The 24,242-nt window shown below is 38.1% G+C and overlaps 1 protein-coding gene across 1 annotated transcript in view; it reads left to right on the top strand.

Moving 5' to 3' along the window:
- The first annotated feature begins 9,631 nt into the window (after positions 1-9,631).
- Positions 9,632-24,242, top strand: part of YES1 (YES proto-oncogene 1, Src family tyrosine kinase) — a 40,144-nt gene continuing 25,533 nt past the window's right edge. The window contains exon 1 of the mRNA XM_026699339.2: positions 9,632-9,766. The gene's annotated coding sequence lies outside the window, so the exon portion shown is untranslated. The remainder of the gene's footprint in view (positions 9,767-24,242) is intronic.

The following is a 24,242-nucleotide window of genomic DNA, read 5'->3' on the forward strand; positions in this document are numbered from 1 at the left end:
CCTTCACTGTTTCCAGGGTGGCCCTGCAGGCTAAATCTAAGCACCCTGCAGGCCGGATCCAGCCCCCGGCCCTGTTGTAGAGAAACATTATAATTCCTGTCAAACTTTCTTAGGCCACCACAGGCGCTGACATGAGTGATATTAAGCTGCCACGCCCAGTCTGACCATGCCCATCTCAGAGATCAAACACAAGCCTGATGTGGCCCTCTGTGAAATCAAGTTTGACGCCCCTGCTCTACAACAATTCAAAAAATGTCAATATTATCAAATTGATTAAACAGATTATAAGTATTATTAACATAAATTCAATATAGTCATTTTATAAAACCAGAACATCGTATTACTGTTTTAGATTACATTTGACAGTTGCTATTGGGTGGGGGGTGGGGGGTGGGTTGGCCATAAATAAAACATACTTACTTTTAGGAGGTTACAGTGTACATGGCAACACCAGGAAAAATAGAAAAAGAGTGCTGAATATAAGTTAACATATTTAAATATATTTCTTTACAGGTAAGTATTAGGACTGAAATGATAAACTAACATTTTAGGAAATGTGGCATTAGTTTGTGCCACAAAAACTTGGATGAACAAGTTGCCTACTTCCTATGGGAAGGACAAAATTTAGTTGGGACAGAAAAAACAAGCTCGCAAAATAAGGCTTATTAATAAAAGATAGCATAAGGTTGAACTGTGGAGACTTTGGTGCTGTCTGAGATACCTAGTTGAGTAATGAAATCTCTGCAGGAAAACAACCAAACCCACATTGTTTATTGCTGTGTTTGTTTGATATAGCTATTCCTGAGAGAATGCAACTTTAATGGCAATTTAGGATTGAATGGATGAAAATGTGGAGAAAGATCTGGAACAAGGATCATGACAGCAGCATAACGTTTCTTCAAAATGAAAAGGTGAAGATAACCATTTATCAAATAAAATCACCACAAATTGAAAATAGAAATTGTGTGTATGTAGAAAAGGCCCATAAGGCATCAAACCCAATTTTCTTGCTGGGATAAAATTAATATCAGATATTGAACTAAAAGCCTCTCAGAGAAGAAGAAAAATGTGATATGTTTCTTAAGAGTCACAAAAATTCTGTTATTCTCAGTAAAGCTGTTTATGAAAATCCTAATTAAAATCTCAATTTGTTGTAGTAACTTGGACTCATACAGTGACAGATGGTCACAAGAGCAACCTATAAAAGCTGACTTTGGCTTCTAATAAAGCTGTAATCAGTAGCTGATTATTAGAATGTGTAAAACAATATCAAAAAGAGTCCAAAACATCCACCCACTCTTTTTAATCCTACAATCCAGACTGTTTGAGATTGCAGACAATGATGTTTACATCTAAAAAGTGAACTAATATGCACATCATGTAACTGATTTCACCTATTTCCTATTTCCAAATTAGAATGTTTAGACCAGTTTATTACAATTTACATACATTAATTCTATCTCTCTCCGACTATAGGGATTCCTCTAATGAGAGTACTTCTGACCTTATTTCTTTCCTTTCTGTTCCTTTGTACTGTTTCCTTCTCCATCATGTAACCCAGCCATTTCTTGTTCTTCCACCATCAACATTCAGCATAATCAAGAAACAAATATGAAAATAGCTGTGGCAGATGAAACCACTTTAGCTTAATACATACGTAGCATTTCCAAAAATCAACTAGCACATGAAGCCTATTTGTATATAAATGTGTGCTACTGATACTAACTGCTGCAAGTGTTTTCCATAAAAAAAGCATTAGACCAGAATCTGATTTGCACTAATACTAAAGAAAAACTTTTATTAAGCATGTGGGGTGTTTTGCTCATTATTGGGCTTAGGGTTAGGTTTATTTCTTCCTTCTTCTGGTAGACCAAACAGTGACTTCATCCCAGTCTTTGGACTGTCCCAGTCTTTGGATATCATTAGAGACAGAGGCTTTTCTGCTATTCTGTTTGCTTCCCATGCATGTAGTCCTTATATACAGAAGACCAGAATTAAAATAATAACAATCTAACTACAAGTGGTTAAAGAAAGCTCTCTGTACCCTAATCTCTTTGACAAGCTAGACTTTTCCTTAGCTGCCTTTGTCTAACCAGAAGCAGGTTTAGACATAAGCATTTATCCATGTGGAAGAGAGTGCAATGAAAATATGGCAAGGTATAATCAGGAATTAACCCTTAATTAAGAATACTACAATAAACAATGTAGGGAAAGAATGCAAAGCACAACTCTTGGATTTTTTTCCCCCCAGCCTTCAGTAATAACTCTGATCTGGGTCACATAATGAGAAAGGAATGTGAGTCTTAGAATGGAGGAGTTAGCAGTATTCGTAGCTGCTGGACAACTTCTTCTCCTATGTGGATGCACTAGAGTAGAATGTGTCAAAATTTTCAACTTTCAATTTCCAAACATTAGGGTTGCTCCAAAGTTGTGATATGCCTTCGGGATTGTAAAGATACTTCGGTTACTTTAATATAATCAATATGTGCTTGGTAAGTAACTACATAAATATCATAACTTTTTAACATTTTGCTGAGAGAAAAGAGTGTAATTAAAACCCCTTGAAATAAAAAAAAATAGTTCTCTAGTTTAGCTGAAATGGTGCACTTCAAAATTCAGAACAATATTTAATTTAGATAAATTGTAATTGGATATAGTGATACTTTAATGTAAGCTGTCCACTTCAAGGCAAGATGGGCAGCAAATAAACTTAACAAATAAATCAAATACTTCTCAAGCTGCAATGCCTAGATTATGTGTATGGCTGTGGTAGCAGTAACGTCAAGTGATGGTGGAGAAATTAATATGAAGGCAGTGAAACCCAAACCTGTAAGAAAGCACAGTGCAAATTTGTAACAAACCATATAGTACAGCAATCATGACAGAAACAACAGATTGTCTAAATATTTTTGCAGAGATATGCTATTGAGATAAGTTTTTTCATTTATTGGTCCCTAAAGTTGGATGTTGATCTAAAAGCAGCATGAATCACAAGTTACTCTGCTTTAAAACCTAGAAAATTCAAATCCCAAGTATTTTGAACATATGGAAAACCTGGAGAAGCCCGGATTGTCTCAGTAGTTGCATTCCTACTCAATGAGGGCTAAACATCTATGAACACTGCTCTTGTTCTCATTCTTGTTTCCAACTACACAGTGCAGATGTTTAATCAGCATAGCACTAATAATATTTTGAAGGCTATGGGCAGGTCAATCATGCAGGTTTTAGGTAGGTTTTAGGTACACCACAACATGCTATTCCTGTTTAAGTCGAATCTAGCCAAGCAATAGTCACCTGGATCAATGAACAATCCCATCAAATTACTGAAGGATCAAAAGTCAAACACCCTAATTTTATGGTGCATCTCTTAAAATTAATTTTAAAACACATATTTTCATACATGAATATGTTACTTCCGAGAATGAGGTTAACTTCAAAAAGAAAGACTCCATGTTTACAATTGGTACGGAAATATAGATTTTAACATTTAAGAAGCATCTTCTTTTACCCTCATTCTTTATTTATCATTTTTTTGCAAAACTACAAACTCTTTTTATTACTGCATATTTTGGGTAAATTAAAATGTAGGAAAAGCCCTGTGTTTTCAGATACACACTTTTTTTTATACTACAAAGATGTTTATTTGAAACTTTTTAGTATATATGTTCGAAGCACAGCATTCATATCCATGCTTATATTAGCAACTCTGAATTTGGATAAAAAAAACACCATTTTGACACTATAGTTCATATGGTAAGGGATTCCAAGGAATTCAGTCCTTCAAAAGACTAAGTTTTTCAACAACTTTAATGACAACATTTAGCTTAACAAATTCAGCAGAAATTATTTTAAATGCCTATTTGCACACTTTTTTAAAAAGCAAGAAGTGATAGGGAATCAAATCTATCCCAAGAGGCAAATGGATTTCTCAAACCTCCATGACCCAAATAACCTCATGAACCAAAGTATGGGAAGAGAAATTTCAACTTGCTTCCATTGTTTTTCTTTAATGTTAAGAGCAATTGTTTACATAGTAAAATTTTGAAGCTTAGCAATAACATGAAGGGTATTCATCTCACTATAGTTATCTTTTTCATAATTTATATTCAACATATTTTTTAGTAAAAAAAATAGAAAAGCTCTACTATTTTTAGCACATTTGACTAAATCACTGAAACATGTGAAGTGCAATTTCAAATATTTCATTTCTATTATTTAAACTGTTTGGAAACAAATGTGTTCCAGATGGATAACATATACAGTGCAATACAATTCCTAACAGAACTGCAAGACAATCGTATTACTGCCCCTGAAAGACAAGAAACAACCTAAACAAAGGAATAGTTATTTTAAGTAACCATAAGCAACACTCTTGTGCCAACAAACAGAGATGGGATATCAAGAGATAAAGATTAGCAAACAGAAATACATTTGTTTTATATAATGTAATCCGGCTTATTGCTGTAACTATTTATGAAACAAATGTGAAAGACAAAGGTACAGAATTAATAACCAAGGGTGCACAAATGCTTTTCAATCATGTATATATTATGGTTAAAAATAGTTTGAGATTTTTTTTTATCATTTAAAAATGCTGCCTTGGAAGAGCACACATAAACTTTATTTACTTAAGGAGCAAATATTCTGAAACAGATGCTGCCAGGGATTAAAGAAAGCATGTTAATTCTTTTTCCCCTCAATAAAGTTACAGAAGAATTGTTATAAAATATATTAGACATAACTGTGATATTAACTTTCATTTCAAATAATAACAAAGGAGTTCTAAAGAATAATCTGCAAAGACACATCTGGAATAAATCCAGTAAAAATCAACAAGACATAAATAAGCATATGATGCCACAAAACTGATCTTAAATAGTCCTGACACAATGCGTGCTGCTGTCATATGATGATGCATCACAGGGTCTTTTTTTTTCTGCGCCCAATTGGATTGACCCAGACCCAAGAGAGACAAAAAAATCACTTGACCCAGACAGGTGGATTGTTGTTGTTTTGTATCTCCTATATAAGGACTGAGGAAATATTATATTTTCAAGGGGAAAAAAATCAGAATTGAATATGGAATTGAAGTTCATGCATCTTAAAAGTTGCTGAGGTTCAGAAACACCTTACTTTTATTTTTCTTTTGTTGGGTCATATTCAGTTTTCAGCTTTTGTTAATCTTTGCACAACACCTACAGTAGGTAATTTCTATGAGATGGGTAAGTATATAAATGCTACATAAACAAAATGGGGAAAAAAATCAATATTAATAGCTATTATGGCTTTTCAGAAATAGATAATAAAATCAACTCTATTCCTTAAACTCAGAAGAATAAGTTTCTTTCCGGTTTTGTATAATTATTCTCTTTGCTGTGACCCAGATTCAATAGAGCCAAAGCTTTTTTCATCAGACATCAAATTCCATGTTTTAAGAAAGTAATTCAAACACCCGCATCTTGAATTGGATCCAGAAACAACCTGGTAAGCAATGCAGCTCACACAACAGAGGTGCAACATATGCACCACCAGAGACAAATGTATCTTCTCTCTTTAATGCGTTTTGAACCAGCTGAAGTTTCTGAATACTGTTCAAGGGCAGCCTTATATTGAGCACATTGCCAGTAGTCCTACTGGAAAGTGGCCAGGGCAAGAGTGACCATCAGTTGGTTTCCTTGATCCAGGAAAGGTGTAACTGGCACATAGTATGAGATTATGCAAAGGTCCTCCTCCTAGCCAGGGGTGGGATACGACAGAGTTAACTCCGGTTCGGGTTTTAAGAGCTTCCCTGTCCGCTATGAGCTGCCTGTTAATCGTCATTAGCACACTGCTTGCCAAGAAGCAGCCTTTGTAACAGCCCTCTTTTCCTGCTTTTTAAACTGAAGCTGTGCCTCATTCAGCAGCTGAAGTTGAAAAATCAGGAAATAAAGATCAGATAAGAGCCCGGGTGGGCAAAAACATCAGCAGACATAGAACCGGTTCTATATCTGCTGCTCTTCAGAGCTACCAGTTCTACAGAGGTGGACAGAACCGGTAGAAACCCACCCCTGCTCCTAGCCATAATTGCCGCCTGCTCCTTGAGCAGGAATTGTGAGTCCATGACAACCTCCAGATTGTGCAAAGGGCCTGTTTGGGCAGTGCAACTCCAGTATCTCAAAGCCCAAAGCTGTTCAATCTTGCCAGGGTTCAGTAGAAACCTGTTGTTCTCCATCCAGACCCTTACAGTCCCCAACATTGGGATAGGATGTACACTGCATCACTTAATTTGCCAGGTGTCATGCCCCTGGTGGAGACTGACTCTGAGGGAGAGGAGGAACAGCCAACAGGAAATGGAAGGGTCACTCCAGAGGTTGTGGAGGCAGCTAGGGAAGGGCAGAGGCCGGCTGAGCAGGCAGAGGAGGACCGAGACCTATCCCCTATCCATCCTAGGGCACGCAGGGAGGAGAGGATAAGGGAGAGACATGGTCTACTCGGGAGGAGAGGGCCTTGATCCTCTTCATGGGATGCAGTTGTGAGAACTGCATAAGTTTGGACCCGCATGCTAGCAAATGCTTGAAACAAAAGAGTGTTTTATTCCTGAATGAAGTTTATCTTGGTTGGCATTCTTCCAATGGATTATACCTGGTTATATTCTTGAAGTTTGTAATTAATTATCCTGGTCTGTCGTGCAACTTTCTGCAGTGCAGTTTGTTTTTGGTTTTTTATTGCTTCATTATCTGCTCTTTGAATTTGGGCTGTATTTCTTTCGTTTGGAATGTTATTTTGGAAAGAGTTTAATTTCCAACTGTGAACAATTGAATAGTGAAGCCAAGTTGAAGGCATTAAAGAACATTTATTTACATTTTGGTTTTTGTTACATTTGTGGTACATTCAGGGATACTGGTGATACACACACTGATGATACCTCAAACCGTGGTGACATATAAGGTCACCCAGCAGTTCATGCAGATGTTGAACAGGATAGGGTACATCCATGACCCCTGCAGCACCCCACATAGGAGAGAGCCAAGGGCAATATCTATCCTCCCCAATCACGACTAAAATTGACCCCATAGAAAATAGGTGAACCAGCCCAACATGGTGACACCCACCCTCAATCCTTTGTCAGTCCAGAACGATACCATGGTTGATGGTATTGAGAGATCAAGGCAAAGATGGATGCAGGACCACCATCCTGCCATTCAAGAAATGATACCAAAGCAAGATCATACATACAAAAGCAAGATCAATGCCGTAAGAGCCACGGTAGCACAGTGGTTAGAATGCAGTACTGCAGGTTACTTCTGTTGACTGCCAGCTGACTGCAATTCGACAGATCGAACCTCACCAGGCTCAAGGTTGACTCAGCCTTTCATCCTTTCAAGGTCGGTAAAATGAGAACTCAGATTGCTGGGGGCAATATGCTGACTCTGTAAACCATGCTTGGAGAAGGCTGTAAAAACACTGTGAAGCAGTATATAAGTGTAATAGCTATTGCTATTGCTATTTCTGTTCCATACCCAGATCTGAAATCTGACTGAAAAGGAACCAGATAACTTACTTCCAATAGGGTCTGTCATATAATATTCCTCAATTTTGTCTGTCAGAGGCTGAACAAATTCTTCTGCACATCCTTGCAAAAGGTTTTGAAGGTCCCTTTACCCAAGAGAGTTTGTATCACCTGAAACAGGTCTGTTGTAATTGTAATCATTAACAAAATTTCTATTTTGAAAAGTAATTAGTGTGATCCCTAGGGCACACAAGAGAAGCAATAACTGCACCTAAATATTGGAGAATATTTTTGAAGGTTCTCAGAAATCTCCTTTATTCTCGTACCACACTTGATTATCATTGCATTGAAACACCTGGCCCTAAATTTCCTTTCAAATGAACTGATAAAACTACCAGTAATATAATTATATTGACCTATAATAGATTTTCAGTCTGTAGAAAATGTTAGGCTCCTCTCATACTAGTAGGTGTTTATACCACCATACTATTACAGAATAGTAGTATATTGATTGGTAGTGTAAAGATCTACTACTATGGGAAGAGCCTAAACTCTTAAGACTTATGGTGTAAAAATATATCATAACTGGAAAACTACTGTGCTGTCACAACATTCTTCAAATGAAGAAAAAATGCACAATGCTAAGAGCATTGTCTAGGAATGGCTCTAATTACATCACATTAGCAGACTGTTTGCAATATTGCTTATAAGTTAGTGGCTGATATTGTTTCAAGCAGAATAGTTTTTGATTCTTTGAAAGGAATACGTAAGAACATTCTTCAGGTTCATTATTGGGAAGTCTCAGGTTGAAAATAATTATTCAATTGTTAAGCAAGACGATTCTGGTAGTTATAACTGTCAGAAAGATGTTGTTTTATTAAATAGATAACAGATAATCAGAGTTGGAAGGGGCCTTGTAGGTCATCTAGTCCAACCCGCCACTCAAGCAGGAGACCCTACACCATTTCTGACAAATGGCAGTCCAATCTCTTCTTGAAAGTCTCAAGTGATGGCGCTCACACAACTTTCAAGGGCAAGCTGTTCCATTGGTTGATTGCTCATACTGTCAGAAAGTTTCTCCTCATTTCCAGGTTGAATCTGTCCTTGTTCAGTTTCCATCCATTATTCCTTGTCTGGCCTACAGGAGCTTTAGAAAATACCTTGACCCCTTCCTCTCTGTGGCAGCCCCTCAAATATTGGAAGACTGCTATGATGTCTCCCCTGGTCCTTCTCTTCACTAGACTAGCCAAGCCCAGTTCATTTAAACTGTTTAAATCCATTCTATTCTACAGACTAATTTTAGACGAAAACAAGTTGCACTGGAAGGCACTGCTCAACGAACTTCGGCAAGGCTGTCGAGCCAGACTTAAGAAGCAAAGTTTACTTTCTCAGCAAGTCTACCCCTCACCCTCGCTCGGTGGAAATATGGATTTAGAGCACCGCTTCGGCAAAGCTGCTGGCGTAGATTAACACGGGCAGCATTTGCACATGAAAAGTTTAACCCTGCTGCTATTGGGGACAAAACTGTCCTAGAAAGTTCGAAGGGTTCGTCCCTCAGAATCGCCTGCTCCCTTCCCACTCTCTTTTTCAAGAAATTCCCATTTCCCTTCATCAGCCTGCCGGTCCTGACCTCCACCCACGCACCCACCCACCCCTGGCAACGGGAGGTCAGGGCTCCCGGCTCCCAGAGGAAGGGGGCGCTGTTGGTCGTCGGCGAGACTCGCCGAACTGAAGCTACGAAAGTAGGAGCTGCCTCCGCCGCGTCGGGAGAGCCGGAGTTGCTTCTCAGCAACAGCTGCCGCCGCCACCCCCTCTCCCTAACTCCCTCTTCCCCTCCTCGGGTCTCCGGCGGCCGCCATGTTAGGTCGGGATGATGAACTGGGGCTGCCTTGAAGGGGACCCGACGCCTCGTCGCCCGCCTCCTGGTGCGCGTGTGGAAAGGCGAGCATCCCGGCTCCTCCCTCTCCTCTCGGCCTGGGCTTGCGTTACAGCCTCTGGAGGCGACGGTTGGGCTCGCCGTTTCCCTGGGAGTCCCTGGCCGGAGGCTATGGGGCGGTTGTGGCAGGGCTGAGCACGTCGGACTGTACCTGAGCCCGAGGAGTAAGCAGAGACACGGGTCCCAGTCCCGTCTCCCCTCCCCGCCTCCAAGCAGCGAGACTCGCCGCCGGACCAACTCCGCTCGTCCTGAAGCGGAAGCGAGAGCTCCCTCTCCCCTGCAAGGAGGAGGGCAGGGGGGGGGGCTCGGCGGTTTCCCCCGGAGTGGCCTACGGACAGCAGGTGAGGAGACTTTCCAGCGTTTCCTCCTCTTCCTCCCCGAGCCTTTCCCTCTCCACTCACGTTGCGCGGAGGCGACGGTGCCTGGAGAGTGCTAGGCCCCGCATGATCCTGCCCGCTTCCAAGCAGTGGGGGACGCTTCTCGGTCCGCTTCGTAGCAGCCCCGCGCCTGCAAGTAGCAGCTTTTGGGGAGGCGCGCGGGTCGGGTCTCCCGTCCTTTTTCCTTTCCGCCCCCCCACTCCCCCCCAAAAGTTTTTACTGGAGTTTCTCCTTCTCCTCCTCGATAGGGTTTTTCCAGGCGCGATTGCGCGTGCCGGCCTCGCGCGGTGTGGAAAGACTTCAAAGGTTTCCTTTCGGCGCTTCGCCTTAAAAAAAACACCAAAACCCTGGTATTCTCTTTTCTTCCCCCTTTCCCTTCCGGAGGCCCGTTTGTTTTCTCTTTGCTTTGCTTGTTCCTGCGAATCTGAGGCCAACGGGAAAGGGGAGGGGGGTGGCGGGAGTCATGATCGACTTCCCCGGACAAGTTGTTGCACTCGGGTTTGTTTGCTTTTTTTTTATCCCTTTTGTTTCCTTTGGAAAGGGAGAGCAGGAAATAGGTTCAGGTATCCATTTCCAATTGTTCGTTGCTCTCCCTTCATTTTGACTTTTCCTGGACGCAGCTCAGTTTCCGACTAGATAAATTCGTGCCCCCCAAATATTCGTCGTATCGTCTCTAATGTGTCTGTGCTGCTAAGAATACAAACCTCAGCTGCGGTTTGTGGCATAAATCGTTCTAAGCGGAGTAGGGCTGCAACAGAAGTAGCAAAAAGTAGCGTTGCAATCGAGAATAACTGAGCATTGATTTTTTTTAAACTTCGGCCCCAGTGTAGATGCAGCTGATTTGCCAACCAAATAAGTGAGAAACTTGAGCCAGGTTTTAAGGATCGTTAAATGTTCATATGGATTTTTTTTTTAAAAAAACGAGCTTGCTTCAAGTCCTGGCCTTTTTTCTTCTGTTGTGGTAAAATGGTTTATATTGTATGATAATATAATAGGAATAAAATAGGGAATAAAATAGGAAAATAGACAGTTAGAGAAATACTGTACATTAGGTTTGAAAGACAATATACCATACAGAATATACAGGATTTGCATAGATTTCTGTTAATTTCTGTGTGTCACCTTCTGACACATTTTGATCAATTTCACCTACTTACAATGTGCTTGAACATTTTGATGATTTCATCTCATTAACAATCAAAACAATTTGACAAACTTTATATTATATATATATGAAATAAGCGTTTATCTAGGCAAGCGCCCCATCCTATGTAAATTTAAATTTTAAATTATGGGATTTGATTTTAGCCTCGTTATGGTTTAATACTTTAAAATATGTATTAGGAATTCATGTACATTTTGTAAGAAACTCCCATTGCATATCTTAAAAGGGAGAAGTTAAATTATTTGTTTGCACTACTTCAATTTATAACTTGTAGTAAATAAGGCATGCTATTAATAAAATATCTCTCTCTCTGTGTGTGTGTATATATATGTATGTGTGTGTGTGTATGTATGTATGTATATATATATATATATATGTATGTGTGTGTGTGTGTGTGTGTATGTATATGTATATGTATGTGTGTATGTATATATATATATATATATATATATATATATATATTCATAAGTTTTCGCTGGTACTTACATGTATGGCATTCAGCTTTGTTGGGTATTTTCCCATGTCGTTGTAGTTGTGCTTTTAAAGTTGTAGCAACGTTTTGGCAGAATCTCATCTGCCATCATCACCTATACAGAAGCCTGATGATGGCAGATGAGATTCTGCCAAACGTGCTACACCTTTAAAAGCACAACTACAATGACGTGGGAAAATACCGAACAAAGACGAATGCCATATATATATATATATACATATATATACATATATATACATATATATATATATATATATATATATATATATATATATATATATATATATATATATATATATATATATATGAGTGATACTTCATAGTGATATATATGATATATCACTCATGCATCATCACAAAATCCCCAGAACTGTAAAGCCTACAAACTTGGCAAGTATGTTCTTCTTGGCTTCTAGGTGCTCACTAACAAAGGATTTTTCAAAATGACATTAGTATTTCATATACTATTATTAACACGCTCTGGTGCTAAGGAGTTCTACTCCCCCTCCCCACCTGAAAAGAGATCTGTTCCAAATACAAAACACAAGCAGAGGAGAGGAGTTTCAGTTTTAGTTTCACAGCACCAAGCAGCTTTAGTACAGAACAGTTCAGCTAAGCCACACCCAGGCTCTTTGCTGTCTCCTCCTTGCTCACGCAGCAAATACTGTTTCAGTTTCCAAATAGCCCTCAAGTTTCTCACACACTGATAGGATGCTAGCCAGGTGAATACTGATGGATGCTGATAGGCAGAGGCACAAGTTTTTCCCCTTTTATTTTCCTCCCTAAAAACTAAGCCAAACCACATAGTTTAGTAGCGAAGCACGTGTATCGAGCTAGTATTACAAGATAAAGTAACTTGGAATGAATTAAGTCAAAACAAGTTAACTCATTACACTTTGTAAAGCAGCTGAGATAATGTTTCATTAATGTGACATAGAGCAGACCTAAAATAAATTCAAGGAGGAGAATACTTTGTACCTAATAAAACCATCAGTACGTTAGAAACTCAAATTTGTTTAGAACATCTGTATTCCTAAGACAGTGTTGTGATACCTTCTTAGAGTACACAATTTGCATACACAAAGTCCAGATCCTGCAGATGTTTCTGCTTGGTGTAGGCAATACTGAAGAAATATTTTCTCTGACTTGATATAAGAGAATTTCAAGTTAAATCCAATTTAAATATTGCAAAGTTTTATTAACATGTGTCTTTTAGTCCCACAGTTAACATAATATTCTGAAAAATCACTATTCAATATGCATTTGTATGTGACTTGAGGGTTTCTAAAGAAAAAAGGCTAATCTATTGCCAAAATGCAACAGAGAATCCTTCTTAAAATAGGTATTTATAAAAAAAGAATTGTTTATCAAGTGCTGTAAATCATGCAGTTATATAAATAACTTCACAATTTGAAGCTTCTAATCATGGGAAGTTGGCTGTGATAGTTTAAACTAATTAACCACTATACAATTACACTTCTGATTATAATAATCTTGTGAGGTGAAATATCTAATGTCAAAATTTCTTCAGTTAATTCACTGATTTGGACATACAGTATGAATTATTGAGAATTTCAGCCTGTTAAAGAACAAGCAAATCTTACACCTGGATTTCTACCAATGATAGCAGCTAACAAGCAAAATTTCCATCCTTAGCTTGTTTTGTGTTAAGGTCTGAATCAGAACTACTGATTTTCCTTGCAAATCAGAATTATAAGGCAATAATATGATTGTGTGTTTTTGCTCAGCCAAAATATAACTCACTGCATCATCCAATACAGACCAGTTCTGTTGTATAAATAAAGCATAGGTCAAAGAGAATGTACAAAGTATGTATTAAGCCTCTTTTCATGATGTCAGGAGAACATGATCTAAAGGCAGGAGGAATTTAGCCTCAAACTGATTCTGTTTGGGGCCATATTGAATTCCATTAGGGTTCATTGTTTGGGATGCTAACCACTTTTCCAGTTTATGTGACCTGCTTACTTCCAGGGTCTCTTGTGAACAAGGCCAGTATTTTCCCCAATTGTTATTACAATTACAATTTTATATCACTATTTTGATAAAAGAATATCATAAGGACAATGAATTTTAAGTATTCACCTTGTATAAATTCCAAACTTTTAGATATTTTGGAAAGTTTTTATTGTTTTTTATATTCTATAATGACATAACATTTTTTAAAAGTCATTTAAAAGCAAAGCAGAAGAAACAAACAGTACCTACGAAGTTTGGTGAGCATCCTAGGCTGAGTTATTGCTTAAGAATCACTGACCCAGCAGAGAAATTTTAATACTGTTATAGATTGGAGAATCTATATTGGGTAAGTGCATATACTTGAAAGCATTTCCGTTTATTTTAATACAACATCTAATAAACTCCCCAACATAAAACTATTAAACATCATATTTTGTCTACTCATTCCTTTCATTTGTGCCTAAATCCATGCAATATTTAACAATTTCATTATTGTTTTAATGTAGGGAGTAATTTCATTTAATCTGGAAATATATTGAGTAAACTAAAATGCTTCAGTCTTGCTATATATTTCTGGCAATATGTTGTCTTGGAAACACAGCTCCTACCTACTCTCACTTTATCTGAGAATTTACATGATTTGATATTTGCGTTGATAATTCTAGTATGCAATGACAAGATCTGTTATATTCCAAGCCAGCAACATTTAGTTAGCTACATTTAAATAATCTTTACTCACCTGTAATTCATTCTCCATCCCATATTTGCCTTGGAAAATTGTGTTTTCCTTTTTCCTTTGGGCATTCCTATAGATTCTGAAATAGTCTGCCACGATTTCCCCCACAGGTAAATCCATAATCAGAAATAGGTATCCTAGAAATATGCCTAATTTCTCAGTGTCTTGATAGTATCAGTAGTCTGCTGTCAGGTGGCTTTTCAGCTTTTGGTTTATAATAGTAAAATATGTCTTCTAATGCAGGGGTCACCAACCTTTTGGACCTCAGCGACCACCAAACTCATAATTTTAAACCCCATGGACCACTAATATGAATTTTGACTGATGGTGGCTTGCTGATGTTTTCCGAGGGTCTCTGCAGAAAGCAGCAGAGACCCTGGGAAAATCCCCCCAAAAGTCTGCAGGAATATTCCTCATCCCGTTTTCCTACCAATCAATCATTTGAGATTGCAGGATACGGTCTCCAGCTCCATTCTCTGGGGGGGGGGGGGAGAGAGACTTGGCTTCATGCAAGGGAAGCAGCAGAAGCAGCAGAAGTCTTTCTCTCCCCCAAACTCTGCCAGAAATGAGTCTTTGTGAGACTTGTCGCACCAGTGCAGCTCTTGGAGCAGGATGCCTTGCAGGGTCCCAAAGACTCACTTCTGGCAGAGTTTGGGGGAGAGAAAGAAAGACTTTTGCTGCTTTCCTTGTGTGCAGCCAAAAGCAGAAGAAGAAAGAAGTGGAAAGAAGCAGCCCGGTGGCCAGGCCAGGCAAGTGGGGCAAGTTTCCCCTCCACCCTTTCTCCCCTCCCCTCATTACCTCGTGTTTTTCACAATGCAAGCAACACAAGCCTTGTGTTCCCATGGGTCATGTGGGCAGTGCAGCCTTGTGGTTTTGCGGAGCCTGGATTAATTGCTTTGAGGGGGATGCTCTGGGGGTGACATTTCTCTGTGGACCACCAAAATTTTCTCACAGACCACCAGTGGTCCCCAGCAACCACTGTTCTAATGGGTGATTAATTGATACAATAAAACAGTGTGTTTACTCATCTCAATATGCATAGATGAGATATTGATATTGATACCTTTGATATATTGTATGATGGTATAATTTTTAGGCTTCTTTCTCTCTTTTTCAGAAGCTGTGGTTACTTCTAAATCTAATCACTGAAACTTCATAACTGTGCACTCTTCTCTGTGCACTCATTAAATTATGTCCACTCATAATTTAAGTCCAAGACAAGGAAAGAATAGAAAACTTTTGAAAAGATAGAAATCTCTGTATAAGTATGGATGAGTCGTCTTCTCTGCTTCTGTCTGTATTTGAGAGCCCAATATGTCCCCATGTTTACATATAGAATTATATAATATATATTTTAATAGACTTGTTTATTTGTTTTTAGTACAGAATAAATTGTTTTTCTTGTATTACCAAAATTAACTCTAGAGCAGTGAAATATTAACATTTCTTATCTAAAAAAAATCACTTCAAGAAAATCACTTATTCTTGCATCATTTCAAAGACAAGCAGAGGATCAGGTTGTGATTGTGAATGGTAATACAGGAAGCGCCCAACTTATAACCATTGATTCAGTGACAATTTGAAGTTACAGTGGTCCTGAATGAATTACAATTGCTCCCCAAACTTGCTGTTCCAGCATCCCTTTTTATGCTGGGCTGCAGCTCAAGTGCTTCTTGTAGTTCCCGAATCCTAACATGCCAAGAAGTCCCTTTCAGCTTCCTGAGATCTGGCAGCTTTGCACGATACCGCTTGGCCTTCCTGGGGCGTAGCAGCTTTGTGCTGCACTGACAGGCAGTTGGGGCTACCAGTCAAGCTGACACTCTGTCCTGCATTGCAGCTCAGAACTTTCATGCTGCCTTAGGGCCCTGGCATATCATGAAATCCTTGAATCATGACATCTTCTTTTCCTGGCCTTTCTTAGCTTGCACAAATGCATGCGCACACCTCACACCCTCTTTCCCCAGCTTCCCTGAGCTCACACCACATTGCAGCAGCCCCAGAAATCAGGCCCCAGGTCTCCCAGGGCCTCCCCCATTCCCTAGAGCACACCTGCACTTCTTACCTGGGACTCCCTCCACTTCCCACTTAAGAACCCATGTGTCTGGAGTTAGAGTGGCAATCAGGATTGCTGTTAATAAATGACGTGGTGATGTGATGATATCACACTTTACCACCACATCACGGAGTAATGAAAATTGTGCAAATAAACCAAGAACTACCTGTTACCTTGATAGATGAAATTTCTGAAGATAGAACTGTTTCACCTGAATTAAAAAAACATATTGCTCACACTCTCTTCAGCTAGCAGGTCAAAGCAATAGGCTTATAAACCTAATAAGCAATCCAGTGTGTCATATGGCCAGTCACAGCCAACATAAAAGCTGCTGCATGATTAAGTTTTAAGAGGAAAGTATGGCACAAAGTTGAAAGCAATATTTATAATAGATGTCACAAAGGTGGTTTATCAAAAGGCAACTGGACTTCATTTTTCCTTGAAGACGTTTGCTTCTCATCCAGGAAGCTGCAGCTTATATGTTGTAAGCTGCCTTGAGTCGCTATGGTGAATAGGTGGCAATACAAATATAATAAATAAATAAATAAATTTAAATCCTCTTATGCTACTTCGTTGTGCAACTTCTCATATTTGTCATTTTGCCTACACAATGTAAACATATAGGCTCCATCAGGGGACTAGTTGAGGAGAATAGAAACCTTCTGCCAACCAGGAGTTCAAGCAACTAGAAGAAACAATAAAGAACCATTGCCCTTGCATGGTGATAACTCCTATTAGCTCATTGTACAAGTTCAGTGATCATGAAGGAAGTACCAATTCATTTTTGCATAACTGGCCAAGCACAGAATCAAAAGAGAAACCTGGCAAAAGTCAAGTCTGTAGTATGGGGAAACTCCCTATATATTGACCCAAGTAGAAGAATGCCACTGAGCTTTGATCATCACTGAAAACCCCCACAATTTAATAGCAGGACTATTAATATACCTGTTAATTAAGACGCCCTGTCCTATGCAACGGGAGAGGACTTAGTGCAGAAAATTTTTAGGTCAGAGAGGTGAATCAACCACACAATCTCTCTGAAGGGATGATGTTCCAGTTAACCAACCATGTTTAAGGGCTAATCCGTTTCCAGTAAAATTTACTGTAAAATTTAAAATTTACTGTTTCCAGTAAAATTTAACACAATTCCATTTCTGTGTTATCTGACCAGACCAGCAATTATGAATTCAGAGTCTTGATAACAGAAGAGTTCATCAGAGTTAAATTTAAGCCATCTAAAACCTGAATAGATTTTACTAAATGGTATTTGAGATAGAAAATAAAAGCAGTATGTTCTTTGCCATACATTACTGACAGGAACTAGCGAATGGGTTATGGCGCCCCATAGTTTGATGCTTCTATGCCATTACTAATTACAGTTAACTCCCATGGAAAAAGCCCCCTTGGAGAAACAGTTTAAAATGCTCTGGTTACTATTACTGGTCATACAATGTACTTTGTGATTTACATGAAAAAAAGATTTGAGGAAAGTTTAGTTATTTGCACTTTTTGGAATATAAATAGTTACATACAGTATTTAAATATTGTATGTGAACTAAAGATCAATATGTTTACTTAAAAGGACAGGATTAAGAGTGATTTTGCTTTGGTGCTCTTTTGTACCTTACCCCTTATGCAGTGATTGCCTCTTTCCTTCCAAAAAGTTGGAAGTTTTTGTGTGTATACACAGTGCGATGTTCTCAGATTGTGCCCATGCAAGAGAGATTAGATAAGTATTCAGCCAGCTATGGGACAGATGGACTGAGTTTCTTGGCATTTTCCTTTTATTTTTCTGTTCCACATAAACCCCGGAATAACATTGCCATCCAAATGTTCACCTTCATATCAGGAAGGCCTCATCCTTTTCAGTGTCTACATCAGGGGTCCCCAAACTTGGCAACTTTAAGACTTGTGGACTTCAACTCCCAGATAATTCTGGGAGTTGAAGTCCACAAGTCTTAAAGTTACCTAATTTGGAGAGCTCTGCTCTATATAGAAGCATTTAAAATGCCAATCTCTTTTCAGGATTTTGCCAATGTGGGATCCTGAATGGATGAATCTTATAGGTACAACATGTCCTCTTACCTGGGTCAATTTGTTGAGTGAATGTTTCAGAAATTATAAACCGGACATTATTCTGGATCACGAATAGGATGTAGATTCATTAGCTCCTGCTAAACAGATGATCCATCATATCCTCATTACATTTTCTAAATGTTTGCCAAATATTTCTATGTACAAGTCAAGTGTATTTGCACCACATGATCCAGATTTCTTATCAATTAATAGCAACTTAGCCTTTCTTTAGCTTCAGTTCATTGGCACTACATATTTTACAATATTTGTAATAAATATCTCTCAATTTATTAAGAAGACTGGATGTTAAAATCTCTAGATTCACTATTAAATCTAAACTAGCTAATGTTTTTGTATAAAACTTAAGCAGGGTTTTATAATTTGGCAGTTGTGTTAGTTGCAGCAAAAACACACAATATTTTTGAGGGAATTTTACAGTTTTACACATTTACTGTTATATTTGATTTTTTATTTTCTCTTTCATTGGAGATAACCTCAATGATAGAACATAACTAATGTGGGCAGGGCTAGGGCAAAAATTAAATTAATTTAGTGTATATTTATAATTAAAATTTATTCAAATAAAGAACAGTAGGGTTATTCCATTGAGTTTTCTGTCACACTATAAATTGTCAGCAACTGTGCATTTCGGCTCTCAATAATCAGTTTAATTCAGGGTTGACTGCAGTGTAGAGTAAAACTATTTATTCAATAGAGGCAATAGATTCTTAATAATCGCCAAGTTATTTTGGATCCAGAAATGGATCATGCAACTATCTCCTTCGATATATTAGATATATTTGCATAGTGTATATGGAGACTGTGTGAAGTGAAATGATTAATGAAGAGCTATCAAATTTGCCAGTATCATATAATCTAGTGTGTGTGTTTAATGTTGCATATTTCTTATAAACATGTTGATTAAATCATAACTTAGGAATTAATCTACTGACATTATGAATAACCCAATTTAATTCTGTGGTATTTATTTCTGAATTGATGTGCATTGTATTGCACTATTGCTAAAGTATTAGAATCTTTAACAATCCACAACTTTGTAAAGAGTTCTTTATAATTGGTAATATACAAAATATGTTTCATTTTTTTAAAAAGTCAAAAGACTAACTGAAGATACAGTATTTAATTAATGCATACCTTTTTATTGAAATATACACATGTTTGGTTTGTTTTCAGATATGACTTAAGCCATAAGGCCACCAAACCTTTAGTCTCTTCCGGAAACATTCTCTATTTACTTAGCTTCATTTAAATAGAGCCCAATTGTGTTTTTTTAGAAAATCTTGCTGCAATTTCTTTGTGACTGAAGCACATTGTCAGTCAGCTCAGTATTCCCCATGCCAACTAACAGTCCTTAATAGAGCAATTCAGCTCAGTGAATAGTTCTTAGATTTTAAGGACACAATTGGTTAGCAGAAAGAGTGCCAAATTGATTTAACTTTGCATGAGTGTGAAAGAAGTTGTAAAAAGACACTGTCAAATAGTGTTGGCATAATTTTGGGCTGTTCTAAATTGATAAATACCCCTATTTAACAAAATATGAATAGAATAATTTCATTACATTATGTTTAATCTTTTAAAATTGAGTTTTTTTTTTAAAAAAATGTAATTTAATCCATTTTTCAGAAACAATTTCTGCATTTAAGCCACTACATGTGTCTCACCAGTTGTTCAAATGCAGAATATGAATAGTACTGGGATTAAATTAGACATGGTAACTGAGCTAAACATTGACTCCCTTTGTCAAACAATAGTGCTGCTTTTTAATAGTATTAAAATAACAGACCATTACTAGATTTTTTTTAATTACACCAAGCCAAATGTAGCAAAGAAAAGATAATGTTTTATTAGACCGATGTGATTGTCTATACTGAATCCAGAATGGGAAGAGAAAAATCACAAATCCGTTCACAGTCTGTCAATCAAAGATGGAAACATGATGTTTTGCTTTTCTTAATGTGCATGAAGGAGTTGACTTTCCTATACCTGCTTTTCAGTTGGGAAAGGAAGTGACAGACCATTAAAGGAAACTGCCTATGTTCCTGTATATAACTTACTGTGGTTGTCATTTGCTTTTAATTTGCTTTCCCCATACATGGGTTTATAATGAAACGAGGAAAAGTCGAAATGCTGACATGCAGAAGGGAAGAAAGAATGCTACAGCATAGAAAGTGGGAATGTTATAAATGGAAGCATCTTTTTTTCCTTTTGTTTCCTGTTTACATTCTTTGTAAATTCCCATTGCTTATATTCTAATACTCATCCCTAAAGTTAGTGAGTTTATTGTTACTGTTTTGAGAAAAGTCATTTTCAAGGACAAAAGCCGTTTCCCAAAAGCCATCACTCTGCTAAACAAATAATTCCCTCAACACTGTTCAACTATTTACAAAGTCTGCACTACTGTTACTATTAATTTTGTCATCACTCCTTATCACCCATCTCCTGGGATTCAAAATGTTTTATTTCCAGTTCTGTGGGCGTGGCTTGGTGGGCATGGCTTGGTTGGCGTGGCAAGGGAAGGAACCTGTAAAATCTCCATTCTGCAAAATCCCATTTCCTCCCCACCCTACTAACCTGCTTTCCAGCTCCGTTCTCCTGTGCAGGGCAACAAAAGAAGACCCAGCCAATCAGCTGGGACTCAGGAGGCAGAGAATAGATGAAGGTGGGGACAGTCACAGGAGGTTTTCCAAACTACTCAAAATTTCCGCTACCGGTTTTCTGAACTCAAAATTTCCGCTACCGGTTCTCCAGAACTGGTCAGAACCTGCTGAATACCATCTCTGATCCACTCCCACTTGTGACTGATGACTTTAATTTTGTCCCTTGTATCCTTACGATTTATATTGGCTCCTAGTATAATTTGATTGTACCCTATGACTATCATTAAGTGTTGTACCTTATGATTCTTGACGAAGGTTTCTTTTCTTTTATGTATACTGAGAACATTTGCACCAAGACAGATTCCTTGTGTGTCCAATCATGAATTCTATTCTATTCTATTCTAAAAGCAAAAAAAAGTTCATTTTATACAATTCAGGCAAAGATAAATATTTGTGATTGGAAAGTTTTGCACTTGCTTTATATGAATTCCCATTCAATTCAATAGAATTTGTCTTCAAGGATAAGTGCAACAAGGTTAGTTTATGTTTCCATTAACTTTTAGTGAGAGGATTAAGCACGTGCTTTGTAACAAACAATTGTTATACTAATGCGATTCATGTTACTAACCTGTATCTACTTTCCAAATCATTACTGTGTGCATTTTCAAAATGATTGCTGAAGGTTTATAGGGAGAAGGAATACCTATGCATAGAAATATTTAAACTATGGACTGTCAAGACATTCTACGCTACCAAAAGATTCAGTACAATTGTACAAGTTTTAAAATATTTTATAGTAGTGATTCACTTTTTCTTATTCACAATTCTTTCTAGTAAATGTTGTCAAATTTTAAAACATATTCTAAAAATAAATGTGAATAAAATATTATCATGTGCCATGTGGTTACGTACCCTTTCAATATTTGAATATATCTTCATCTTTGTCTTGCTATTGCTATTGCACTTATTGTCAAATAAAGTATCACATTATAAAATGCCAATTTCTTCCAGAGAAAGAACAAGAATGTTGCCCAAAAATATTGGAAGTGTCTAAAGCTTTGGGAAAACTTAGAAAATAGCTAAATGTTCCAATCAATGTAATATTGTGCCAATGTGGCTGAAATATTTGTTTGTGCAGTTTTGATGATATCACAGATTAAATCCTTCTGCCAAATTCTAAAGTTTCTCAGGCTGACCAGTTCTGACTACAGAATTGTGTTGTATCTATTGATAATTATATTTATACTACATAGCAACAAGTTATTATAAATAAAAGTGGATACATAACAATATAATTGAAACAGTTTTCTTTTGGACTAAATAAATGCATTTGGATGTCCTAGATCAGGGGTCTCCAATCTTGGTAACTTTAAGCCTGGTGGACTTCAGTTCCCAGAATTCTCCAGCCAGCAAAGCTGGCAAGGAAATTCTAGGGGTTGAAGTCCTCCGGGCTTAAAATTACCAAGGTTGGAGACCCCTGTCCTAGATTATTTAGATGATCATCCTAGATGATTTAATTAATCAGAAAAATTGTAGGTCATGGCTGTTTTTGACCTTGGATGGCCAAGGTAATTAATCTTCTCCATGGCTGACATTTTATCTAAGCATAAACAGGGCTATGTGGATATCTGAATTGTGTAGTGATTTAAAGGTGGAGTGGCAGCAGTTGAAGCCCCAACAGTGACCGGTTTCATGGGACATGGTAACTCTTGGGTTGAGGAATATCTGGTAGCACTTGTCCTGGTGATAGCTACAGAGCTGGTTGTGATCCTCACTCAGATGGTGATGGCAGCAATAGGTCTCAGGTCTGATTCTCAATCTCCACCTGAACATTGGTGGTGATGGTAACCCAGGAGACAGTGCTTAGTGGCAGCAGGAGTGAATTCTCCCCTCCATTCAGCAGCTGTCACGAGACTTGCTATGGTAGAACTCAGTCTCTTGCACCCTGCAGCTAGACTCAGGGACTGTGGTGTGCGCCGTCAGTGTAAAATGAAATTAGAGATGACTTTGGGGAAGGTAAGAAAGAACAAGGAGTGATTTGCAGCAACTTCACACAGAGATTGAAGCAAACTTGAGAAAGAAACTCAAAATTAACTCTGTTTTATTCGGTATGACGGAGATAAACTTGGACAGGATTTCAGGGCAGTGTTTAATGCATCCTTGAAAGAATGGGTGGTTCCTCTGACTTTTGGAAGCAATGATGTATCCCCTCAAGAAATTATCCCTGAATCCTACAGTACTGGATGATGTACAACAGCTTCCCTATTTTGTTTTAGGGAAAGTGATTGAGAAGATGTTTGCTTTGCAGTTCCGGAGGATTGTGGAAAAATCATTAGCTGGACCCTAGTACATGGATGGCATAGATTATACTTGTAGATAGCCCTTGTTGCAGCTAGATGGGGGTGGTGCATCCCCCAATCTTCCTTGATTGTTCAACAGGTTTTAATACCATCAATCATGGTATCATTTTTGATTGGCTTCTGAGTTGGGTGTGAAATGGTTCTCCACCATTTTGTGTTTCCAGTCAGTGTAGATAGGGAGAAAGGTGTCTAGCCATAGATCCCTCCTTCATGAGTCTCCTTAGAGTTCTATATCCTCTTCTTTCCTTTGAAGGCACTATGTTAGATCATCACTTCGGGATTAAAAATAATTAGTTCACTATTGGTTCTTAGAGATGCATTTCTATCCTGGGCCAACCAAGCTGTTAAGACACTTTGTCGGAATCTGGAGGCTAAAGTGGTTTGGTTGGAGAAAAATAAACTTTGGTTTAACCCTATAAAGACTGTGGCTGAGGGAATTCGGGGTTCCTTGATCTAAGGACTGCCACCTTTAGTTCTGCATGTGTTGCACTCCCCAGATAGAACTAGTTTGTAATTTGAGGGTCTTCTTGAACTCTCTGTGCTGTTTAAAATTGGGTGGCTGCAGTAACCAAGAGAGTTATAGTGTGCATCAGTTGTGAATTTTCTTGGATCAGGAAAATCTGTTCACACTCACCGATTCCTTGGCTATGTTCTGCTTGGTCCTCAACTTACAATTACTCGTGACTGAACAGAAAAGTTACAACACAGAAAAAAAAATTATTTATGACCAGTTTTACACTTATAATTATTTCAGCATCCCCATGATTATGGGATCCAAATTCAGGTATTTGGCAATTGGAATATATTTACGACAATTTCATTGTCCCAGGGTCATGGGATCACCATTTGCAATCTTCAGTGGAAATCAAATAATGATTCAAATTGCTAGGTGGGCAGGAGCTAGGGACAAGTGACGGGAACTCATCCTATCCCAGGGAACTGGACTCAGACCACCAGAGTTC

The sequence above is a fragment of the Pseudonaja textilis genome, chromosome 3 (assembly GCF_049901715.1).
Source record: "Pseudonaja textilis isolate UNSWEBS1 chromosome 3, rPseTex1.2, whole genome shotgun sequence".
NCBI lineage: Eukaryota > Metazoa > Chordata > Lepidosauria > Squamata > Elapidae > Pseudonaja > Pseudonaja textilis.